At 40.0% G+C, this 24,383-nt stretch overlaps 1 protein-coding gene across 1 annotated transcript in view; it reads left to right on the top strand.

Moving 5' to 3' along the window:
* Dab1 (DAB adaptor protein 1) overlaps positions 1-24,383 on the top strand; it is a 1,137,674-nt gene that overhangs the window by 536,860 nt on the left and 576,431 nt on the right. The window contains exon 3 of the mRNA XM_042271518.2: positions 21,267-21,343. The gene's annotated coding sequence lies outside the window, so the exon portion shown is untranslated. The remainder of the gene's footprint in view (positions 1-21,266; positions 21,344-24,383) is intronic.

Below are 24,383 nucleotides of genomic sequence, written 5' to 3' on the forward strand. Positions count from 1 at the left end.
GTACTTTATTAAGAATTTTTGCATCTCTGTTCATAAGTGATATTGGTCTACAACTTCCCTTTTCATTGGGTCTTTGTATAGTTTTGGTACTGCTAGTACTGGTATAAAAAGAGTTAGGGAGTGCTCCTTTAGTTCATATTTTCAGGATAATTTGAATAGTATTGGTGTTAGTTCTTTGAAGATCTGGTAGAATTATGCACTGAATTCATCTGGCCCTGAACTTTTTGTTGGTTTGTGAGATTTTTTAAATTACTGCTTCTATTTCACTAGGACTTATGGGTCTATTCAAATTTCTTATCTGATTAAACTTAGCCATTTCCTTTAGTTTTTCCAATTTGTTGGAATACAGATTCTTAAAGTATGTTCCTATGATTCTCTGGATTTCCTAGTTATCTGTTGTGATGTCCTCCTTTATGTCTATGATTTTCTTAATTTGAATCTTTTGTATCTGTCTTCTAGTAAATTTGACTAAGGGTTTGTCAATATTGTTGATTTTCTCAAACAACCAACTCTTTGTTTCATTGACTCTTTGTGTAGTTTTTGTTTGTTTCTATTTTATTAATTGTAGCCCCAAGTATGATTGTTTCTTACCATCTTCTCTTTTGAGTGATATCCCATACTGCTCTAAAGCTTTCAAATATGTTGCTAAATTGTTAAAGGAGATCTCTACAATTTTTACTTATAGGTACTTAGTGTTATGAACTTACCTCTTGAAATTGACTTCATTTTGTCCCATGGTTTAGGGTATGTTGTGTTTTCATTTTCATTTAGCTCTAAAAAGTTTTTAATTTCCTTCTTGATTTTTGTCTTGACCTATTTTGCATTCAGTTGTAAATATAGAGTTTTCATGGGTTTATATACATTCTGTTGTTGATATCCATCTTTAATCCATGGTGGTTAGACAGAATACAGAATTCATTTGTATCCAAGTATGTGGTCAATGTTAGAGAGAGTCCTATTAACTGGTCAAAAGAAAGTATATTCTTTGTGTTTTGGTGAAATGTTATGTAGATGTCTGCGAGGGCCATTTGATTTATGACATTTAGCTCCAGCATTTCTCTGCTTTGTTTTTGTCTGTATTAACTGTCTATTCATGAGAGTGGGATATTGAAGTTACCAACGATCAGTGTGTGAGGTCAACATGTGATTTTAGCTGTAGTAGTGTTTCCTTTATGAATGTGGGTATCTTTGTATTTGGTGAATAAATGTTTAGAATTGCAACATCCCCTCAGGGAATTTTTTCCTTTAATGAGTATAAAATCCTTCCATATCTCTTCTGATTAGTTTTGCATTGACCTCTATTTTGTCAGTTATTAAAATGGCAACAACTTCTTACTTCTTGGGTCCATTTTCCTGAAATAGCTTTTTTCTATCCTTTTATCCTGAGGTGATGCCTACCCTTATGGTGACAAGTGTTTATGGATTGTGTTTTCGTGTCCATTCTGTTAGTCTGTGTTCTTTTATTGGGGAATTGAGAGCATGGATGTTGAAAGACATTAGTGAGCAGTGACTATTAATTCCTGTTATTTTGTTGTTGTTGTTGTGGTGGTGGTGGTGGTGGTGGTGGTGGTGTGTGTGTGTGTATGTGTGTGTGTTTGCTTCTTTTGGTTGACTCTTCTGAGATTATTTATTCCTTGTATTTTCTTCAGTTTTCTTTATAGTGCCTGCATTAGAAGATAGATACTGCTTAAATTTGGTTTGACCGTGGAATGTTTTTCTTTCTCCATTGACTGTAATTAAGAGTTTTGTTGGGTATAGTAGTCTGGGCTGGCATCTGTGGTCTTTTGGAGTTTATAAAACATCCATCCAGGTTCTTCATACTTTCAGAATCTTCATTGAGAAGTCAGGTGTTATTCTAATGGGCCTGCCTGTAGCATGAATCTTAAAAGTTCTTATTAATAAAATCAAACCTGAGCCAGTTATTGGGGTGAATGCTGGAAGGTCAGAGAATCAGAACAAGCCACCACTATCTCACCTCGCCATATCCTCAGCTGGTCTTGTTTCCTCAGACTGGAGGCCTCTGAGTCCCCATCCAGAATGGGTCTCAGCTGAACTGTGATGCTCAAAACCTAAAAGCTTAACCAGCCAAATGCTTAACCAGACCAAATGCTTCTAGTTTCTGGTCCTCACGCCTTATATACCTTTCTGCTTTCTACCACCACTCCCTGGGATTAAAGGCTTGCTTTCTGGGATTAAAGGCGTGATGAATCACCATGCCTGTCTGTATCCTTGAACACTTAGATTTCTGCCTCTGGAATGCTAGGATTAAAGGTGTGTGCTGCCACTGCCTATCCTTTATGTTTAATATTGTGGCTGCTCTGTCTCTGAGAGATAAGTTTATCTCTGTCTCCCAGATAAGTTTATTATCATGCACAATTTTTGAGGGAATACAATACCACACCTGCCTTTATATATTACTTAGCCTTTAATATCCTTTCTTTGTTCTGTACATTCAGTATTCTGATTATAGCATGTTGTAAGAAATTGCGATTTTGAAGTCCTTGTCTTGTGCTTCAGCTATATTGCATTTCTCAGGGCACACTGCAATGTGATCACTGCCTTTTGGTGGAGGCTTATTGTCTTGACTTTTCCTGTTTGTGGTTTTTTGGTTTTTTTTTTGTTTTTGTTTTTGTTTTTTTGTTTTTTTGCACATCAAGCAAATCTGGCATCTGGAATTATGATATTTGAGTGTCATTATCTAGTCTTGTCTTTGTTGGTGGGTATTCCCTTCTTGGATTGCTGTTGCCCTCTCTGGATCCTAGGCAAATAAGGTGGCTATCAGTTCCCTGGTAGAAAGTGTCCCAACCTGGAACAATAATCACCGCACCAGAACCTCAACTAATCTCTTTCTTTATCTCCTTATCTCCCTCTCTTCCCATTGTTCTTATCAAGGAATCATTGAATTGACTGAGTTTTATGATGCATGGACAACTTTGAAAGTAAAACAAAAAGGCATAATTTTGCAGACACATGAAGGGCCTTCTGTGGTCCTCAGACCTAAGTCTGAAGAATATTGAACTTGGTATTCAGCCACCATAGGTAATTTCTAGGGCCAGCACAGTCATAGACACAGTCATACAAGCAAGTTGTATCTGCTGAGTGTGTTTCCAACCATGGTGTTCAGAATATGCACATGTCAGTACTTAACATCACAGTTAAATGTAAAGGAAAACTAACCAAATTTTAATGCTGTTCTCATACACCAAATAATGTCCACAGAACTCTCTTGGGGGTGGGTCTTCAGACAAGGAGTTTAAGTTTCATCAGATCAAATCCAATTTCCAAATTGCTATTGAGGGGCTCTCTTTTGGATCTTCAGTCTCCTTTTGTGTATTTCACTTCAGCTGATGGGGATTTTTAAGAGGCAACATTCAATTATGTACACAGGTCTGGAGAAGAAATACCCAATTCCGAGTTATGATTCTTCCCCGCCACCATATTTCACCAGCAACTTCCCCTGGACTATTTCTTTCCTCTGTTCTAGAATACCTCCAAGTTTTGGTCTACTTGGAAATTACACATGTCTTTAGTTAATAAATCAAGAGTAGTCTGTCTGTTGTTGTTGTATGTGTGCTGATTGTGCCCTATATTCAACAACAGCAGCCATCATCATCATCATCATCATCATCATCATACAATAGAGAGCAGTTAACACCCATTTAACAGCTACTGTGTACCAGGCACTATAATAGGCCCTTTACCTGAGTAATCTCATTTAAGCTTTAGCATACCCTTGCATGGTAGGTACTGTTTTCCTCTTAGACATGAAGTTATGACAGAACTCGTGAATAATGCAAACTACATAGTAACACCTCCCATTTTCTAGTATCCACAAGGTAGAAAGCATTTAGTTTAATATGTATATAATACAATGGCTAAGGTGAAATCTAGTCCTATAAAAACAATAAAGCTGAGTTTAGTGGGGAAATATTGTAACTGCTTCCATTTTTAATTTCAATTAATTAAAATTAAAAGGTAAGAATATTCAATTCCTCAGTCATATCAGTTGTCTCTCAAGCGCCCAAGCATCTTATATAATAAGCAGCTGTTGTATTGCATAGCATAGACTTGCTGGGGATAGTTTCTGCCTTCACTCTGAATATATTTACTAAATGTCTCTTATGAGAGGGATGCTGGAGAGCTAGGGACATAGCTCAGTGTTAGAGGCCTTGCCTAGCATGTGTGAGGTGCTGGGCTCTATCCCCAGTACCATTAAGTGAACTAAACTAAAGTAAATACAATGAAAAAGTCCAACAAAATAAGTGTGGTCCCTGGAGACATAATAATAAAGCCAAACAGATGAATCACTGCCCTGGGAAGTTTCCATCACAGCAGGGATACAGAGGACAGTAGATAAATAATTAGAGATGCAAGGTGGTGCTCAGTCCCATGAGAACCAACAGAGGGGATATGATCACAGGCTGCAGTAGACAATACCTCAGTCTGCACTCTGGTCAACTCTCCTGGGCCTGATTTCACATGGACTGTGATAAGTGCTAGGCCTCCAAATGATGTGAACTCAGCAACCTGGGACCAGGAACCTAGCCTCACACAGAGCAGTCAGGTCCTCCAACATGGGAAGGGCATTTCCACAAAGACTCAAAGCAAGCCGAACTGTATCTAGAAGAAGTAGTTTTCAGCAAAGCCATTACAAAAGCAAGAAGAGTGGCCAGCTGTTGAGGGACCCAGGAGGGGCCAGTGGTAGAAAGTGCTGTGCAGGGAGCATCATAAAGGGGAAGCCAATCCTGAGACGTTTCTGGCTTTTATTAAGAAAGCAATTTCTCTCTCTCTCTCTCTCTCTCTCTCTCTCTCTCTCTCTCTCTCTCTCTCTCTCTCTCGTGTATTTTAACTGCTTCATAAAAACATAAAAATCATGCTTCACAGTCTTATGAATATACAGCACTAAAAACCATTGCATTGTATGAATGGACAAATTATGTGCTTTTTAAATTATTTATCAATAAAGATTCTATTTAAAAATTATTCATATTAATGGGATGCTGTATAATATTCCAATATGTGTGCATATTGTGTTACATTTAATACAGGTGAATGAAGTATATCTGCCTCTTCAACCATTATTTTTGAAAGTTTTATTAGTATTGTGTGTATGTATGTGGGGAGGTGTCTTATGTTCCACAGCATCTGTGTAGAGGGCAGAGGACAACTTTGAAGGGTACATCCTTTCCTTCACTTTGATGTGAGTTCAGGAGATTGAATTTGGGGATTGAATTCTGGCTCCAGTCTTTTGTGGAAAGTTCCTTTACCCACTGAGCTGGGGAACAGCCCTGCACACTTGTCATTTATTTGTAGTGAAAACATTCAAACTTCAAACTTCATTCCTCTAGCTTTTGTAACATATAGCATCTCACTCAACTTCCATGAGGGAGAAAGAGAAAGGAAGGAGAAGGGGGGAGAGATGGAGGGGTTAGTGATAACTCCAATTTTTTTGTCTAAGTCATTTAAAGACTAGAGTGCTGTTTGGTGACATGGGGGAAGCTCATAAGAAAATAGGGATTTTAACAGATGTGAGTGGAAATCACTTTTATTTGGGGGCATCTGAAGATTAACATGATTATTAAATAACCTAGTGAAGTGTTGACTCCAAACTGAACATAATGTATCAAAAGCTGAGGCTAGAAACCCAGGGACTGTTCTGCACAGAACAAGCTGTATGCTCATGAGGCTGGAGGATCACCCAAGGAACCAATGTAGTTAGAGCTGAGAAGAAGTTGGGAAGAAGGAGGGGAGGAGAGAAGAGGAGATGGTGGGGGATGAGACAGAAACATTGCCAAACAGAAGACCAGCCTTGGCACATGAAGAGGAAGAAATGGCTAGATGGGAAATAGATGCTGTGCCAAAGACCAACCAAAAGTTGGGTATTGGTGGGGAGTTTCTGAAACATGGGGTCATCCTCTGGCCTCACGCTGCCTCAAGTAGAGCTTCTCCATTAGAATCTAACTTAGGGCTAGAGCCAGGCTCTATCTTATTCATGCTTTTAACTCATAGCCTGCATAGTGCTGGCCACTCAACATGTAGTTAATTGGAAAATACGTATCCATTAACTCATTTTATTGATCAGGAAACCCCAAAGAGTTTAGCATTAAAGTAGCAAGTGTGATTAGAACTCAGATGTCTGGGTTGCATGAGCATGGTCTAGGTATCACCTACACACTACATCTCTCTCAGCTTAGGTTGTCTAGGAGACAAGGATCTGAAGCAAGGCCAGAGGCAAGGCCAGTCCTGATAGTGCTGCCCTGTGCTGGCCACATAACTGTTTTCCCAATTTGCTTCAGAGATCTAGATAAGGTGATTGAAGAAGAGCAAGAACAGTGAATTACATCCCATGATCTGCTTTGGTGTTCAGCTCTAACGTCTTTTCTTCTTATATTCTTATTACAGTCTCTCTCCTCTTTTCCTTCTCTGAACCCATGTTCAAAGGATGAGGAAATACATCTTTGTCTTCTCTCACATGGTTCCTTCAACTGAACAGGCTCTTGAAAAGCTCATGAACCTGACTCAAAAGTGACATCACCCCTCTTGTTTGTCCTCTAGGGAAGACTTTCACTTAGATGAGTGGGTGGGCAAATGCCCCTGCAGCTTCCTCTGTGAAGACTTCACTTGGGATGTTCCTAAAGGCACATGAAGATCAATGCCTATTTTTCCTTTATAAGGAGGGTTTGCTGTGTTTTAAAAATAGAAGGGGGAAATGTCAGATTTGTAAGCGAAAGATAATGCCCTTAAACATTTTCTTGTGTTGTTTCTTGCTATCTGCTTATGTTTACTACTTCTGTTTATGTTCTATTCATGAGTGTGTGGGGGTGAGAGAGAGAGAGAGAGAGAGAGAGAGAGAGAGAGAGAGAGAGAGAGAGAGAGAGAAACAGGCAAGCAAACAGAGATGGTGTTTGTGTGATGTGTGATGTGGGGTGGGTGTGTGTGTGTGTGATATGTGTCTGATAGATATATAGGTGATATGGGTGTGGTATGAGTGATTATGGTATATGCGAAAGAGATGTGGGTCTGTGCTGTATGTGAACTTTTGTGCAATGTACATGTATATTTTTGTGTGTGATATGTATTTGTGCATTTATATGTATATTTTGTTGTGATATGTAGGCATGATGTGTATGTGGTGTGTGTGAGATATTGTGTATGTGTGATATGTGTGTGGTATGAATAAGTGTGATGTGTATGAGAGAGAGCTGTGTGTCTTTGATATGTATGTGTGTGTGATGTGTGTGTAACATGTGTGATTGTGATGTATGTGTTTCTTGTGTATGATGTGTATTTGATGTGTGTGATGTATGTGTGATCTATATGTGTGTACATGTTAAACATATTTGTTGTAATTCATACTTGTTCACTTAAAAAATATACATTTCCCTTTACCACGTATTATTTGCTTATTACATTTATTTTTGTGTTTATATATGCTTGATCCATGACATATATATGGAAGTCAGAGTAAAGCTTTAGGATGTTGGTTCATTCCTCCCATCATGTGGTTCCAGGGATCGAACTCAGGTCCTCAGGCTTGGTGGCAAGTGCCCTTATCTGCTGAGCCTCTTGCCAGCTCATGTACTCATTAACACTGCCTCAGTAGCTCTATACTGTTGTTCAATGACAATGTCACTATCTCCTCTACAAGTAGGCATTTAAGTTGTTTCCAATTCCACTTTCATGAGTAATGTGACATGACACATTTTTATCAGAGTAGAGATTGTGTGCTCAGAGATTTCTTTAGTCAAAAATTCCCGAATGGGAAATCCTTCAGTTAGAGGGCCCAAGTCTTTTAACTTTCTGTTCCACATTGCTCATGCACCATGTAAACAGACTGTAACATTTTAAACTTTTACCTACAGCATGTGTCAAATCCTTTCTCTTCCTGATAGTGCTAAGTATTGTTGTTATAGCTTTTTATGTAAACTCTGCTAAAATGCTAGAAGCCACAACTGTTTAATTAATATTCATGTGTTTGCTTGATTTTAAACATGACTATTTTCATCTGCTTTTTATTCATTATGCTAAATATTTTATTCATGCCCTTTCATCATTTATCCATGGGGGCATCAAAATGTTCTTCTTAGAGGTTAGGCCTAACTTTCTATAGAGTAAACTTATTACATTTGCCAAATATTTCTCTAGAGATATGTTTTTCCAGAATATTGTTTGCCCCATGTTGTTCATAGCATGGGCTTTAAATTTAAGGTAAGTTAGTAAAGACATTCATGGTGTGAATTTTAGGGAATGAAAATAAGCAAAAATGAGGCAATAAAATTCTTTCTTCCTCATGCTATTTGGGAATAGCCATTCATAAAATTTGTGTATTTTATTTTTATCTTTCTCTATATATTTAAGTACTTTTCATAAATGTAGGCTTGCAATGAACAATCTGCTATTGTTTCTCCTATTTAACATGTTAAGGATATATTTGCTGGCAATAAATATTCTTCTTCATTATTCTTTTAATAGCTTATTATGTGAACAGAAAAGTACATTTATCTAGGTCACTGTTGTTGAATCCACATCTAGCAGCTGTTGCTTTGGAGACAGGTAATCACTGTCAGTGTGGGACATGGAGACTTGTCCGTAGTTATTTACTTAGGATGAATTTGCCTAAAGGCAGGTCAAAGGTTTAAACAAATGTTACGTTTTTTGTAGTGAACTACAAATTTCCTTTCAAACCCATGTCTTAAGTTTATGGCATGGAATTTACTTTGACTTAAGGTTATAAATTTTTACACAGTATTTGAAGTGATTTAAAGGAAGAAATTTACCTAGCTACTCCTGTGTCAGGGAAAAAAAAAGATGAATAAATACACAATGTGCCAAGAATCCAAGTCCCCAGAGCAGACACCTCAGCCTAGAATAAGCTGAGTTTTCGAATATTGGTCATTTGCTTTGTCCACACTTTGCTCCACAAAGCAAAATTTTCCAAATCCACTAAAGATGTGGAGACAGAGCCTCAAAGAACCGACAGTACCCTAGCACATGCTCACATGATCCAAATCCTGGCCAGTCTCTGTTCTCTCTCTGACTCTTGGTGTAGTTTCATTTTCTAGGAGTTCAGCGAACCTGGAAACATGTTGGAAGGCTTGTTCTAGTTCACAAAGTGGAGTTGCAAAGTGGGTGTCTATTTCACTCTGAAGGCATATGGCTTTTACTGCCTTCTTATGAGGCAAAGGTTTCCACATGCACTCTGCTTCCAGCCCTCCTCCAGCGTGTCAACTTACATGAGAAATTACATGCACATTTCTGATTGAGTTTGGAGAATCGAGCACAAGCTCTCATTACAGCCTGTGGTCTCTCTCAGTTCCTCTTTATTTTAATTAAACCATTTTAATATTGTATGCAGTATGCCCAAACACAAGAGTTTAATACTAATAAGATTAATCATATGTATACTGGAAAAGAACATAAACCCAGCAGTGATTGTTTACATAGCTGGAGATATATCTTAATATTCCTTTATTCAGCATTGAATAATGTTGTGGTTTGTAAAAGCCATATGGTAGAAAATATTTGGAGGAAAATTACCATAATTAATTAAAAATATGTAACAAACTAGTGTACTATGTAGTGAGACACAGAAGAATTGAGTCATGTATGTCTGGGTGCTTTGTAGATGCTCAATAGAAAAAGATGATCTGAAATCATAAGTTCTTTTATCCTGTTTTGATTTCTTATTAATACATCACTTTGGGAAAGTCTCCCTCTTTGATTTTCTCTTTTCTTTCTTCTTTTTATTTTTGTTTGTTTGGTTCCTTTGGTTTGGTTTTTGAGACAGGGTGGTTTATCTTTGTATCCTGGCCTGGAACTGGCTCTGTAGACCAAGCTGGCCTTGAACTCACAGAGATCTGCCTGCCTCTGCCTCCCCAGCACTCGGATTAAAGGCATTTGTTAAAGACATGCGCTACCATGCCAGCCTCTTCCTGGATTTTCTACTTTCTCACTATTAAGGTATAATAATATTTGTCTCAAATGCAAGAGTTGAATTCAATACTGAATACAGAAGTCGAAATCACAAAGTTATGTCAAAATGCTGTCAGAGAAGAAACAGAAAAGGTTTGTAATGTCAGGGTGATACTCAGGAATATCAAGAACTAGGCAATGGCTCAGCTGGAAAGGTATTTTTCATACAAGCATGAAGACCTAATTTCAGACCTCCAGCTGCATGTTAAAGAGTCAGATGTGGCAGCACATGCCTAGTCCAATGCTGGGGCAGTAGAGACTGCCAGTCTAGCCAATCAGGTATCCCCAGGTTCAGTTAGAGACCCTGTCTCAAAAAGCAAGATGGAGAAGCTGTTGAGGAAGACTTCTGATGTTGACCTCTGGTTTCCACATGCATGCTCACACACACTCACCCACCCATACCAAAAACCAACCTAACATTTTATTTTTTTTAAGAATATCAAATGTTTCCCCCAGTATTTCTAGTGGATGACTTGTAAGCACACCATGTCCTTTGACTCCTGGGGGTACTCACCTCTGCAGACCCCCAACTCTACTGTATAACACTAGTTTCTTTCTCATCTAGAATAAGCATTCTCAATATTGCATATATGACGTAAGGAGCGGCTGCCTCATTGCCCTACCTATTTATGTCATGCCAATGAGTGACATAGCAATTTCTAGACAGGTCTCTCTGAGAGCCTGTAAATTGATTTCCCTTTGCTCAAAAGTGGAGGGAAGGAACAAGGCTTAATTCTAAATCCTGAGAAGCCAGGAACTTCCCTGAGTTCCTCCCTTCATTACAGCTCGGCTGTAACTGGCAGGCTCTAGAATCAGAGACAGCGATCCTCCACCCCTCAGGGCATTTCACTGTCATTGCTCCCTCCACGGCCTGCTATTCTTCCCATTCTTGGGGATGAAACTCTCCAGGACCTTTCTTTCATTATTATCCACCAGAAGCCATAATATTGTCTCCAACCGAGTTCAGAAACAAACCAAAGACTGTACAAAAGAGGTTCAGAGACACCTTGAGTAAAATCATTGCCCTAAATTATTGTTACATTTTATCACTGGAGAGAGTTCTAGAGAAAGTTTTGCTAAGTCTGAGGTCAAGATAAGTGGTCCGTGATAACAGTAATCCTGCAAGGCTATGCATCAGCATATGTTAGCCCTGTTTTCAAAGTAAAGAGACTGAGGCAAGTCAGCATTGCTCACAGAGAGGAGCCTTGAGTGACAACAGAGCCTTTGTCCCTGGAGAGAAATCAGCCTTGCTCCATAGTGTCTCCAACCTGCCACCACCACAGGAACCTGCCTCCTTCCTTCATGGAGTCCTCTGGACTCGCTCTCCCCCAACAGAGAGATTTAAACAGTGTGACACAATGTCTTAGCATATAACAGGCCTTTAAGAAAGGTGAACTCTCCCCTTTTCTCTTCATTAGAAGGTGGGTTTGGGTTACATGTTACCTAGGGTCTCTCTAAAGTCCCACATCTATCCTGGAATCATCTAATGAGTTTTCAAATTCTGTTTCATTCTCATTATTCCTTCTTTATTGACTGTCTGTAATAAACCATCTTTGGTTTTCACTTAGGTCTCATGATCAGGAAATCTCATGACTGGTGCAAACATCTGGTACGGTAGAACCATCTTTTTTTACTCCTGAGAAAATAATCACATCGGTAGAATGAGGGAGGAACCTGACTTGTTCAAGGTCACACCACCACTAATGATGAAGTAGGGAACACCCACCACCCATGCTTCTGACCCATCTGAGGCTCCCCAGCCCCCATCTCTAGCTGCAGCTGCTATGTTCTGGTCTATAAAGCAACATGATCCGTTTTCCTTGTGTTAACATTATTCTAGCATGTAATATCTGCACAGGAGGCAATGACCTGAGAAATACTTTTCTTTCCGGGGCTTCGCTTATTCTGCAGGGTTTATTAATTTTATTTATGTATTTGATCTCTCAAATGAAATAATAAACTAATTAGGGGGACAATTTACTGGTGTACTCCAGCGAGGGTGTTTTATGGCCCCTGTGTAAGCTTGTAGAGCTGTGCTGTCAGCAGATCCACTTTCTGCCCTGCTGCTCTTAATTGCAGCCATGAGACACACATGGCAGGCAGCCCTGCTTGGGATTTGTGGCTCCAGGGGCATCTGGAGATGTGGGGGGATTTTTTTCCCTAGGAGCCTTTCAGAATTCCTTCAGCAGACAGGCTGCTTCATGTAGCTTGCAAAGATGTGACTGTGGCTCCCAGAGAACAGAGATACGCACGTAGATTGAGGATTTCTGGAGAATGGGGAAAGCTTGAGGACAGAAGTACTGAAAATTAGAGCCAAATAGGCTAGTAGTTCCAGACGGAGACAAAGGTAAAGGCCGCAGACATAGGGACATTGCACGTTGTAGGAGCAAGAGACGGAGAAATACTAGGAGAGCTGTGATCGGAATAATAGGGCAATAGACCAAAGTTATGTTCTTTGCTTTGGTAAAATTGGATTTGAAGTGAACTCTCTTCCAAGTTAACATCACCTGAGTCCTCACAATATAGCCGGTTCTTAATGCTAGCCTTTCATTGTAACTTTGTCCTCACTTGACTGTGAACATCAGGAGTTAGAAGTGTCTAAAACTGGGACTCGAACCTGGGGTCTCTGGAAGAGTAACCAGTACTCTTAACCAATGAGTAATCTCTCCAATTTCCAGCACCCATATAATTGCTCAAAACCATCTGTAATTTCAGTTCCATTGGATCTGACACCCTCTCTGATCTCTATGGTCACCAGATATGCATGATGCACACAGACAGACAGACAGGCAAAACAGTTACACACAGAAATATAATAAAAAATAAAAATATTTAAAAAATTTAAAAAACAAGTGTCTAAAACTATGTATGGAATGTAATAAGGGTTCATAAGCATCTTTTGAATGAAAGAATGAATAGATGGATACATGGATGGATGGATGGATGGATGGATAAATAAATAGGTGGACCAATGCTTCAAAGCTAAGTGGAGAACTGAGGCCTATAAATTGCATTTTACTCACCAACTATCTCGTATGTGATGAACAAAGGTAACTTTTCCTAGTAATTATATTCACTAGAGAATTATTACAACAGAGTCAACAAGTCTCCAGTACACAAGCATTTGACTTCCCTGGACTTAAGCAGCTTTCTCGTTAGTGCATGCAGCACACATAACCACACTCATCTACAGCAGAGGTCAAAGTCCTACAGTGCCCTAATGTCTTAACAATGTTTCTGCTGGCTCAATGGCTACCCGGAGACACAAATTCAGTCACTGTTCTGGCAACTGCTGCACTGTCACCGTGGATTACAGCGGCATGTGGGTTTCGTTGGTTAAATTCCAGATCTCTTGCTACAGCCTGGTTGGTGGGCTGGCAGATAGGATGAGGGTGTGATGCAGTCACACTCATGGAAGCTAAGAAGCCCACGGGCCTCCGTGCAGAAATTTCATACTGTTTGCTTCCTCTAAGGGTTTTACTGTTTGCACCTCTGCTGTGATTGGAGGCACACAAATTAGCAAACTCTAGGTACAATTAGTACACATGCCGACCCTGCTACCACCCCATTGAACTGGATATAGAATTTTGAGAGCTATTCACATGAAATGCTCCTGACTTGTCTGTGCTGTTCACATGCAGTCAATCCCGGTGCATTAACAGTGTTAAAGTGCTGGGCCCACAGCTGGACCTGGGATCACAGACCTTTTGCTCAGCTCTAGACAGCTCAGACACAAAATGGCTACATGGATGCTGTGGTCCTAGATCCAGTCAGATGCTGGGGCATGGATGTATCTTAGACATCCTTGGCAAATTTCTAGAATTACAATTTGTGTAACAAACCTAATTACGTGACTTACTGTTTCATCTTTACCTATCATACAGAAGCCACTGTGTCTTTCATCACAGTGCTCAGAACCACAACACATCTGCAATTAGAATCAACTAACCAAAGTTTAGAAAGGGAAAATGATGTGTCCAGAGTTATACGAACCTCACTGTATTAATAATAAAAAAATTCTACATTCTTCCAGAGATGTGACAATTACCAAAGAGGTAAAAACTAGGTAACACAATGTTCAAACAGCAACTTTACAGCAACTTTCCACTGACATAGTTTTGTGTAGATGTATGAGTGTATGAGTGCGCGCGCGTGTGTGTGTGTGTGTGTGTGTGTGTGTGTGTGTGTGTGTGTGTGTGTACTTGTATGTGTGTGCCTGTAGGTGTGTATATAAGACCAGAAGCAAGGGGTTGATGTCAATTGCCTTTCTCAGTTGCTCTCCACATTAGTTTTTTAAACAGTCTCTTGATGAACCTGAAACACACTGATTGGCAGGCTGCTTGGCCAATGAGTTCCTGGGACCCTCCTTTCTCTATCCTCCCAGTCTGTGGTTACAGAAGCATGCTGCCATGCCCTACTTTTCATACAGGTGCTAGGGATCAAAATCCAGGCCTGTGTGATTAGCAGCAAACACTTCATTCATTCATTCATTAGCCACCCACCCTGCCTCTCCATTGAAATTTTTCCATCATGAATTGAATAGATAGCAAGGATAGTGCTTACTTTATCTTATCATATGACATCTACAGACAAATTAGAAAACACCTGAATTGAACTCTACAGCAAACTCTTAGATTATTCCCAGCTGTCCAGAACAGAAACATTTCCAGGCTTCCAGATGCCCCCAACTGACCAACTTCAGTGTCATTCTGTCTAAGGCCTACAAAATGAATAAGTCCACAATAAAGGGCAAGACAGAGTGTCTTGTTGGTTGTTTGTGCTCTTTTGGGGACCTACCATCCAGCTCCCAAATAAATTACATGGAAGCGTACTCCTACTTATAAATGCCTAGCCTTAGCTTGGCTTGTTTCTAGCCAGCTTTCCTTAACTTCAAGTTATCCCATCTACCTTTTGCCTCTGGGCTTTTCCTGTTCTCTTACTTCTGTAATTTTTTTTTCCTGGAGCTGAGGACCAAACCCAGGGTCTTGCACTTGCTAGGCAAGTGCTCTACCACTGAGCTAAATCCCCAACCCCATTACTTCTGTAAATCTTACTCTCACTCCATGGCTTGCATGTAACTGAGTGTCTGGCCTCTGGAGTCCTCCTCCTTCTCTGGCTCCTTCTTTCTCCTCCCAGATTTCTCCTTCTATTTATCCTCTCTGCCTACTAGCCCTGCCTATCCTTACTCCTGCCTTGCCATTTGCCATTCAGCTCTTTATTAGACCATCAGGTGTTTTAGACAGGCAAAGTAACACAGCTTCACAGACTTAAACAAAGCAACATAAACAAAAGTAACACACCTTAAAATAATATCCCCAACAAGAGTGAAGGATAACAAGAATAGGGGGGCACCAGAACAGAACTCTACTTGTTTGCTTGGAAGTTTGTGTCCATTTTCATTGCCTGTTTAGTTTACTATTAAGTTCCCATGATCAAAGCAATGTTTGACACAGACTGTCAACATGTATAGGAATGAACAATGGTGAGCATATGGATGGAAGGATGCAGTGGTGGACAGATATGCCCTGTGGACTGTGAACACTCAGGATAAAGTCATAGTCATTGAAGTGTTATGGGCATTTACAGGGGGATAGGACATAATACCAGTGCAATAAGATTGTTGAGAACAAAAATAGACTCTAAAGATTTGAGGGCTTCGTATGTAATAGATAAATAACACAAACAATAATAGGTCCAGCCTATATTGTTTGCTCTCAGGGTCCGCGGAAGAGTCTACCAACTAGCTGAGGATTCTAATCTGAGGGATATTCAATGAATCTAAGCCCACTGAGTTCTTTAGTCCATTCGCTTTATTCTTCTATGCCGATTCCATCTACACAGTTTTTTTTTTTCTGCTCTCTTACTTAGCTCCTCTTGGTCCCTCCTGCTCTCAGTTCCTTTTGCTGTTCTCTCATCATTTTACCTAGTTCTTTCCATCTCTGTCCTCATCTTTGTTCTTTTCCATCAATCCTATTCCCAGTGCCCTCAGAGAACCAGTATATAGACCCACACAGTAATTCTTTTGTAAAGCAATGTGAGGCTTGAAGTTTTCAGGGTCTCAGAGAGAGGTGATAGGGACCCACGCATAAAGCAATTAATTGTCAGCTTCCAATTACAACTCAAAAGGGGAGTGACTAAAGGGGAGTTCTCTGGTAGGGTCAACTAAAGCCTAAGACCAATTAGGGAATTTATGTGCTCAAACTATAATCTAGAAATGGCTAGACAGAATGTTAGCTGTCAATAAGTGACAAGAAAGTAAACTGTCTTTAGCACCACTTTTCCCGCTGCTTTCTGATAGGGAGGGGGACATATGCTAGGTGGCTAAGCAACCTATGTCAGAACATGTAGTATTTGGTTAGTAAAAGCACTTTCACTCAGAGTAATTGCTGAGGAGAAAATCTAGGAATAGCACCTGGCTGAGGAGGAGTAAAAACTTAATTTGCACAAGAAAGAAGCTTGGCACCTGTTGCCTGCCTGGCCTGGAGGCAATCTCCTTGGGTCAGTGGGAAGTAACTGCCTTAACTCAGTATCTAGCAAATGGATAAAACTTCATCCCAGGAATGTGAGCAGTAAATCTCTTAAATTAGGGTCTTATGTAAATAACCCGGGGTGAAGGTAAGGAGTTGAGGATTTAATTGTTAGTGGTTCTTTTCTCTATCTGTGAGTGAGATGAGCTAATGTTTATCTATGTGCAGTTTTGTCCTTGGAAAAAGGTATCTTTGCTGAAATACTTTTGTCTGGAGAATGGTCCTGGCCAGATATATGTTAATGAAAAATAAACACAGCTGGGGACAGTTGTCAATTACCCCAAATGTATAGGGAAAGTCGTGCCCAAGACTGAGATGCAATTGTGAGAGTACATGTACACATAACATGGAGATGCACGGTAAATGGGGAGAATCATAGCTATTATTGCACAAGAAGTTTACAACAAGAGACAGCCAGTTCATTCAAAAGGCAGTATTCCCATAACACCTTGTGTGATGGTTTCCTCTAACAGAACCCTTAGTTCTGATAGGTTGACTTCTGAACTCTAGTTGTCACTGCTGTATACTCTCATGGACTTTCACTACCAGTGGTTCTCAATAGATAAATCATTACAAATCAATGCTATGAACCCAGAACTAAAGGTTACGCGGATAACACATATTTATACAGAAAGGTGATGGAATACTGACCTTGTATCATACAAACATTATTGATTCCAAGTAAATTAAATGTTAGAGACATTACTATAGACAATTTAAGAGGAACTAGAAGTCCAAACATAGATCTATATATATAGATAAATCAGTTAAGAAGTTACCACGTAAAACAGACAAAGCCTCTACCTTAAAGACAAATATTTATATTCCCTTTCAAGTAAAATGTATTCTAAAAAAATATATGTTGCTGGGCAGGAGAAGTGGCTCAGTGGTTGATAATGGATCAGAGATGGCTCACTTCTTGTAGAAAACCCAGGCCAGGTTTGATTCACAGCTCCTACACGGTAGCTCACAACCATCTGTAACTCCAGTTCCAGGGGATACAATGTGGCCTTCTGACCTCTGTGGGCAGCAGACACACATGTGCTGCACTGACATACATGACGGCAAAACACTCATGCACAGAATATAAAAATAATTATTTTTTAATGGTAGGTTGCTATAAACAAAGTAAAAAGTCGAAGCTGGGAGTAGAAAAAAAATTATAAATTTTGTAAATTATACATCTGCCTGAGGTCTGTTCAGCAAAGCATATGGATGGGACAATGCATAATTATTACAAACTCCTATGTCCCTCCACATCCCTTGGTCAAATGTTATCATTTACCCTTCGTTATGCAGCTTCCTGTACTTTGAGGGCTCCTCCCAGGACCTGTGCTCACACTGACTTTAAGACTTTCTGGTGTCTGCTGAATGTCCTGTCTAAAACTGAGCTCCTGCCAGACCCAGCGCTGTTCATCCCCTGCTCTGGCTTTTCCCAGCCCCCATCTGACTAACAGACTAAGCATTTGGCTTTCTGACTTACTTCATTTTGTCTCCCTCCTATACAAAGGCCATGGAAAACTGAACAAAAAGAAAAGCCAATGGCAGACAGAAAAACATAAGTGGCCAATAAAGTACGGAAGAAATCTATCTCACCGGTAGTTAGAGAAGTGCTAACAAAATACCTAGATGTGTTTTGCATTTATAAGACTGGAAAACCTGGGCTGGAGAGATGGCTCAGTGGTTAAGAACACATGCTGTTCTTGTAGTAGAGCCAGGTTAAGTCCCAGTACCCAAACAGAGACTCACAACCATGTGTTACTCCAGTGCCAGGGCATCTGATACCTCTAGCTCCAATGCATCTAGCCCACTACCAGCACTCATGTCCATGTGCCCATATGCAAGCCACACAGCTACACATAATTAAGAATAATTTTTTTAAAAAAAAATTAAAAATAAACTTTAAAAAAGATTGGGCAACCTGAAAAGTATGACCACATGAAAAATGTGAAATAATTCTGGATTAATCTAAACACAGCTCTCGTCTTATGGGGCAATCTATAAGGTTTGGTAATGTTGAAGATCCGTTTTCTCTCTGCCTTGGCAAACTCAGTGTTGAATTTGCTCTCATACCTATGCACCTCAGAAGTACGTACAGTGTCTTTTATCCATTTGTGTTGGCACAATAATACTGGACAAAATAAACAGGCTCCTGATGGGCGCCTGCAGTTTGAATACCACTGACACAAAGTTTTGAAACATTCAGCACTGGCTGTATTGTTTATGGATGCAAATGTGTATTCGAGGCTGCAATTCAGGCATAGTGATTTAGGATAGCAGTTATCTTTGTGGTACTGAGAAAGCATTCATGGCTGAGTTTGCTTACATCTACAATGTTTAATCTTAAAACAGAAAGACCTGGAGCATAGATGGCAGAATACGCAAATCCAGCCAGGCTGGTGGCACTACATGCCTTTCTGTTATAATTACATCTATATGCAACTTCACGATTGAAATAATTCATAAGAAAATAAAGAGGAGAGCACTTAAGTGTAACTTAGAGGGGAGAGAGTTTAAGCCATAGTCTATCCAGGAATACAGCATGGCAGAGTAAGACTGTAGGCTGAAGTTTGCTGGGGCACCTTGGTTCACCGCAGTTAGAGGAGTTCAGGCTTTGGAACTAGACATGCTGGGTTTGAATCTTGAGTCACACATTACTGGTGTTTCTGTTTGAGCATCAGTCTTCTCATCCTTAAAATGGACAATGAAGTCTGAACAGAGATGAGAGAGAGAGAAAAAAAAATCCATGATACAGACAGCTGAATCCTCAAAAAATCAACAGCACATATAAATCTTCAGCTAAATAATGAAAGAGATTTCGCTAATTTCAGAAATGAAATAAAATACAATACTACCAACTTCACAGAAATTCCCAAAAAATGAGAATTATAAAGTGGAAAAATGAGAGCCCTTCACACAACATATTAAGAATATAAAATGAGCTAAGGCTTTTGGTGCTTGGCACACATAATGCCATATACTGAAGCCAAAGGTGTTCCATAGTACCAGGTATTGATGTAAAAAAGACAGAAGTCTGGAGTGTTTTTGAACTTCATGTTTTCTGTCATATTCATTATCTGTTTTTACAATAAACTCATGAAAGATAAACCCATCTTATTTATAAGAAAACTAAGCATTGTAAAGACTCAGTCATTTGCCAGAGTTTACCCAAATCACCAGGTCTTTCTCCTGAGAAATAAAACTACAAATTAAAACTCTGTGTATATTTCAGTAGTTTTATGAATAGACTCAATTGAATTTCAATGAAACACAACTATAATCTAGCCCTTTGGGCATGGAGTCAACCAACCATTGCTGATGAAAACTAATAACAACAAACCTACCTAGTTTATTATTTGTAACCACAAGTATGTAAAGGAGTGGAATTGTTGTAATGGAGTATTAATAAGTGAAAATTCTTGCCTTAAACAGATTCTTGGTCTTGGAATACACTGAAAGATCGCTAGCCTGTGGTAGTCCATTACGTTTGGGGCTTTGTTATTTTAAACTATAGAATCTCTTCCTTCTGTTTTACTGTTGTCTGTGAAAACCTGCTGCTTCTCTGCTTGCTATCTTCTTTTGTGAATCCAGTGGAACTTTCTGTGATTATCATGATTATTTTGACTGAATGGTTTTCCATTGATGAAGTGTTTATTCAATCACTCAGTCAGTCATTTCTTTATGCAGTAAGGGCTGATTGAGTGACAGCTCAGTCTTATGGTTTAGGCTCATGGGAAGCAAAGGTCAGTGATGAATGATGACTTCATCAGGGAAGCCCATGACTAGAGGGAGGTGGGGAGAAAAATGGATAACTCAGTGCCAGGTGACTCCTTCAGAATGCTGACCCCCAGGGAACCACACAGCAGGGAATTCTCAGCTAAATAAGGAGTTATGCAGGAAGTGGCACGGAAATTGTGGTGCTAGACATGGAAAAATGTTTATTTCTGTCTAGACAAAAATGTAAGATCGTTGATAGATCTTATACTGGGTGGTGGTGGCGGCGTACGTCTTTAATCCCAGCACTCGGGAGGCAGAGGCAGGCAGATCTCTGTGAGTTCGAGGCCAGCCTGGCCTACAGAGTGAGTTCCAGGATAGCCAAGGCTACACAGAGAAACCCTGTCTCAAAAAAAATCAAAAACAAATAAATAAATAAAAGAAATTTTGGAAAATATAAATAAATAAGAGAAAAAACTACAATTATGTCACAAAGGCACCCACTGTCATATTTTACACTTCTCCACAGGTGAATCTGAACTTTATTATCAATTTTGTTATATTATACAAAACATATTTCTCATATTTTATATTTTTTAACCTTATGTTTAAATATGCATAATACCATGCCTTGCAGAAGTAGCAGCATTCATGGCATCATACTTCCATTTACTATTTTCCTCTTACAAATAACAATGCTAAACATTTCTGCATATAAATATGGGTCTGCATTTAAGGTTGTTTCCTTAAGAACAAATCCAGAAGGTGAATAATCCAGGTGAATTGTGGATTAAAGGGTGTGACCATGAGTTTCAGAATGATGCATCCTGACTCCCTCTTGGTCCGCATGCTGTATCCGTCCAGCCTGACACTCAACAATGACTGTTTGTTGGTTTATGATTGGCAACAGTGGTAGTGGCATGTTTATTTTATCATTGTCTGAATTCTCTGGGCCTGTGTGTGAAAGGAGGCTGGTAGATATTTGGGAGAGAGAACATCATTAAATAATTCATGCTTACATTTTTTTTATTATCATGTTTTGTTTGCTTTTAGCATTCAGCAAGACATGGTGGTGAACCAAGGCTCTAAGTCTTCATGATTGAAGGACTGACTCCTATGCACAACGAAAGGTAAATATTTGAGTCTGGCTGGGTCCTTCTGATGGAGGGAACATCTTCCTCCTGGGGAAGGTTGCTCATAAACGTGTCTGGGTTCCCATGAAGTGATGATGGCTTGTGTGTGTGTTGTTATACTTAAAACAGCTTAGAGGACTCATGGAGTCTTTGGACGTTGTCATGTAAAGTGACTTTCCTTTGGTCCGGTTTGTTTGTACTGGAAGGAGTATTGATTCTTCTTCTTCGTCTTCTTTTCTTTAAGTACCTAGTAAATATCATCAGGAGCCTCAGGTTTTCCTGTCTTGATGCATTAGCTTCTTCTAAAAATCCTCTCGGGCTGATCTCACTCAGAAACAACAATGTACACTGTCTTTTCTCACATGCCAGCCATTTCAATATATTTACCAATGGAAGAAAGCATTGTTGATTGTAGACCATAAAGTTAGACCACAGGTAAGATAAATGTTCCTACCTAAGTAACAGACTTGGGGATTTATGAGCTGAAGAGACAAGTACTATTATTTTGAGTTCCTAAACTTTTAAATGATGGCATCACTGAATTATGTACCTTATGCAGGAGCCAGGAAGGTACAATTGAAAACGCTCATTCTTTTGACAAATTAGAAGCATCCATTCTAATATCTATTTCTTGTTTACTGGGGATGGTGCTGAATGAATCACAGACTGGTGGATGGATGTTCTATCCAACACTTTTAATTAGCTGCTCTGCCTATTAGCATGAGCAGAGTGTTGCTCTTCTGCCATAGATTACCCCCTCCCAACTACACCCCTCTTAGCTGGAAGAGAAGTCTTATTCTCCACAAGGTAATATTCATCTCTTCCCTAGCCAGACAAGCATAGAAAACTAAACAATGGTCCGTTAAAAAGCCCAGATAATATATTTATCATTTCCAGTTTATGTGAGTTTGCAAGGCAAATGTAAGCAGGAGCTATTTGCTATGGGACCTCGGGACGGGAGAGGGAAGGGGGAGCCAAAGGATGTGACACTTGGGGGAAAATCATTTAAAATGTGAGGGGCTGCTGAAGACAGAACAAATTAATTACTCCAAGGGACTCAAATGCCACTAGCCATTTAAGTGACCCAGTGAGGAGGCTGAGAACCTTTTCCTTCAAGTTTCTACAGCCAAGAAGGAGGGGGCTGGGATTCCTCTGCTGTCAATTTTTGCATATCCTTCATGACTTAGTGACATGTTCAGCTGACCTTTGCTCCGACCTCCTCTAATGAAAGGACTTAAATGAGAAATGCTGTTGTAGCCAGAGAACTCTCACCCTGTAGGCTGCCCAGAGTACCTAGATGAGCTTACAGAGCTGCAACTGCCAGATGTGAGGGAAGCCTATAATTCAGCACAATGGCTGGAAGAGGTGACCACCCAAAACTGGCCTGCATTTGATTTTATATTGTTGCTTTTTTATCCACAAAGCTAATATCTGAGGTGGGGGGAATTTTGAAAGACAAATTAAGGTTTTTCTAAGGAAGACTGGGAACAGTCGTTGCCAGAAACAGATGTCTTTTCTAGGTTGCTTGTCTGATAAATCTCTTAGAAGCTTTGAAGCTATAGACAGAGTTGAAAAAAAATACCTACATAATGACCTCACAGTTTAACATTAGTAAGCACAGATGGAGTAGAACCTTTATGGCAGGCCCTGCCTATGCTCAAGAAGCCAATATAATTTTAAACTTTGTCACTAAGTGGCTGTGGCCCCCATATGTCAGCCTAGTCCGTCCAGCCTCTGTGGGTCACTTATAAAGTGAGAAGAATAAGATCTATCTCCTGTGATTTCAGAGAAGATCAATATACCCCAAAATAGCATTGAAGGATGGATATATCACATGTGTGTGGAGTCTTTGTTATCCTATTTTAAAGTCTTAGCTTTTAAAAACTGAGGCAGCTCTGTTCCTTCCTGGGTCAAGGTCAAGGGGCTTGGCAGTGTTCTCCTGGTTTATTCAGTGAGGAATGGTGCGTGGACAAACAAATGTAGGAGGAACATGGGTTCCTCTGAGGACTTCTTTGGGTCTGTATGAAGCATGGCTTTGAAGGAGGTTGGAGTCCTGGATATCTACACCCAGGAGCAAGCTTGGAGAGCACCACATCTCCAGTAGCTGTGAGCTTGTGCCTTTGAAGTAGAGATGAATCGTGGGTGGGAAGGTGCATTGCTATGAAGTCAGGTGACCCAAAGGTGGTGGAGAAGATATTTCAAAGATAGTTCGTTCCTGAGAAGAAATGGCAGTGGAGTCCAATCTGTAGGGCTGGAGGGGAAAGGCCAGCACTGAGCATCCTTTGAAAGAAAGGCAATCCAGGCTTAGTAGCCAGCATGAGGGACATAAAAGAGAGACCAGTGGGACTCTAAGCCTTACAGTGTTCCTCCCAGGCACTTATGATAGCGGTAAAGCAAACAGGAAAAGCTCAGGATACAATTCGTCCACTCAACGCTCTATGAGGTAAATAATTGACCACCAGTGTAACAGATGAGAATAAGCCCAGGAAAGCAATGCTTGGAAGTGTGCTGAAAAGGGTAGGGGGATTTGAACTAGACCTCAGAGGGAGCAGCCCTGTGCTGGATGAGAAGGAATTCAAACAAGACATTCTGCAGAAGTCCACCCACTCACAGAAGCAAGAGGCCTGTCACCAACTGGAGCTTTGTGCATGCATTCAGTGACAGTCAAAGGCTTCCATAATAGACTGTGTGCCTATCCTATCTGCCATCCTTGTAGGGACCCGAGGAAGCCCAAATGCATGATGAATCATGCTGAAGCCAATATTCCAATTCCTTGGTGTGTGTGTGTGTGTGTTTTTTTTTTTAGCTTTTTGTCAGTTCCCTTGGAAAGTCCATTGTCACAACTGATCGGCTGACTATTTGTTAATCAGGTTAATTTGATTTTGCCAGCTTTATATGCTTTTCTAATCATCAGAGGTGAGCCTGTGTGTCTTCCTACTTGGTAAAGAAATAGTATTGAGGCAGGAAATATATTTTGAGATTTATTCTTATTTACATGTATGTGTGTCTGTGTGAGTGTAACACATGTGTTCGTGCA

Source organism: Peromyscus maniculatus, chromosome 2 (genome assembly GCF_049852395.1).
Source record: "Peromyscus maniculatus bairdii isolate BWxNUB_F1_BW_parent chromosome 2, HU_Pman_BW_mat_3.1, whole genome shotgun sequence".
In the NCBI taxonomy this organism is placed as follows: Eukaryota; Metazoa; Chordata; class Mammalia; order Rodentia; family Cricetidae; genus Peromyscus; species Peromyscus maniculatus.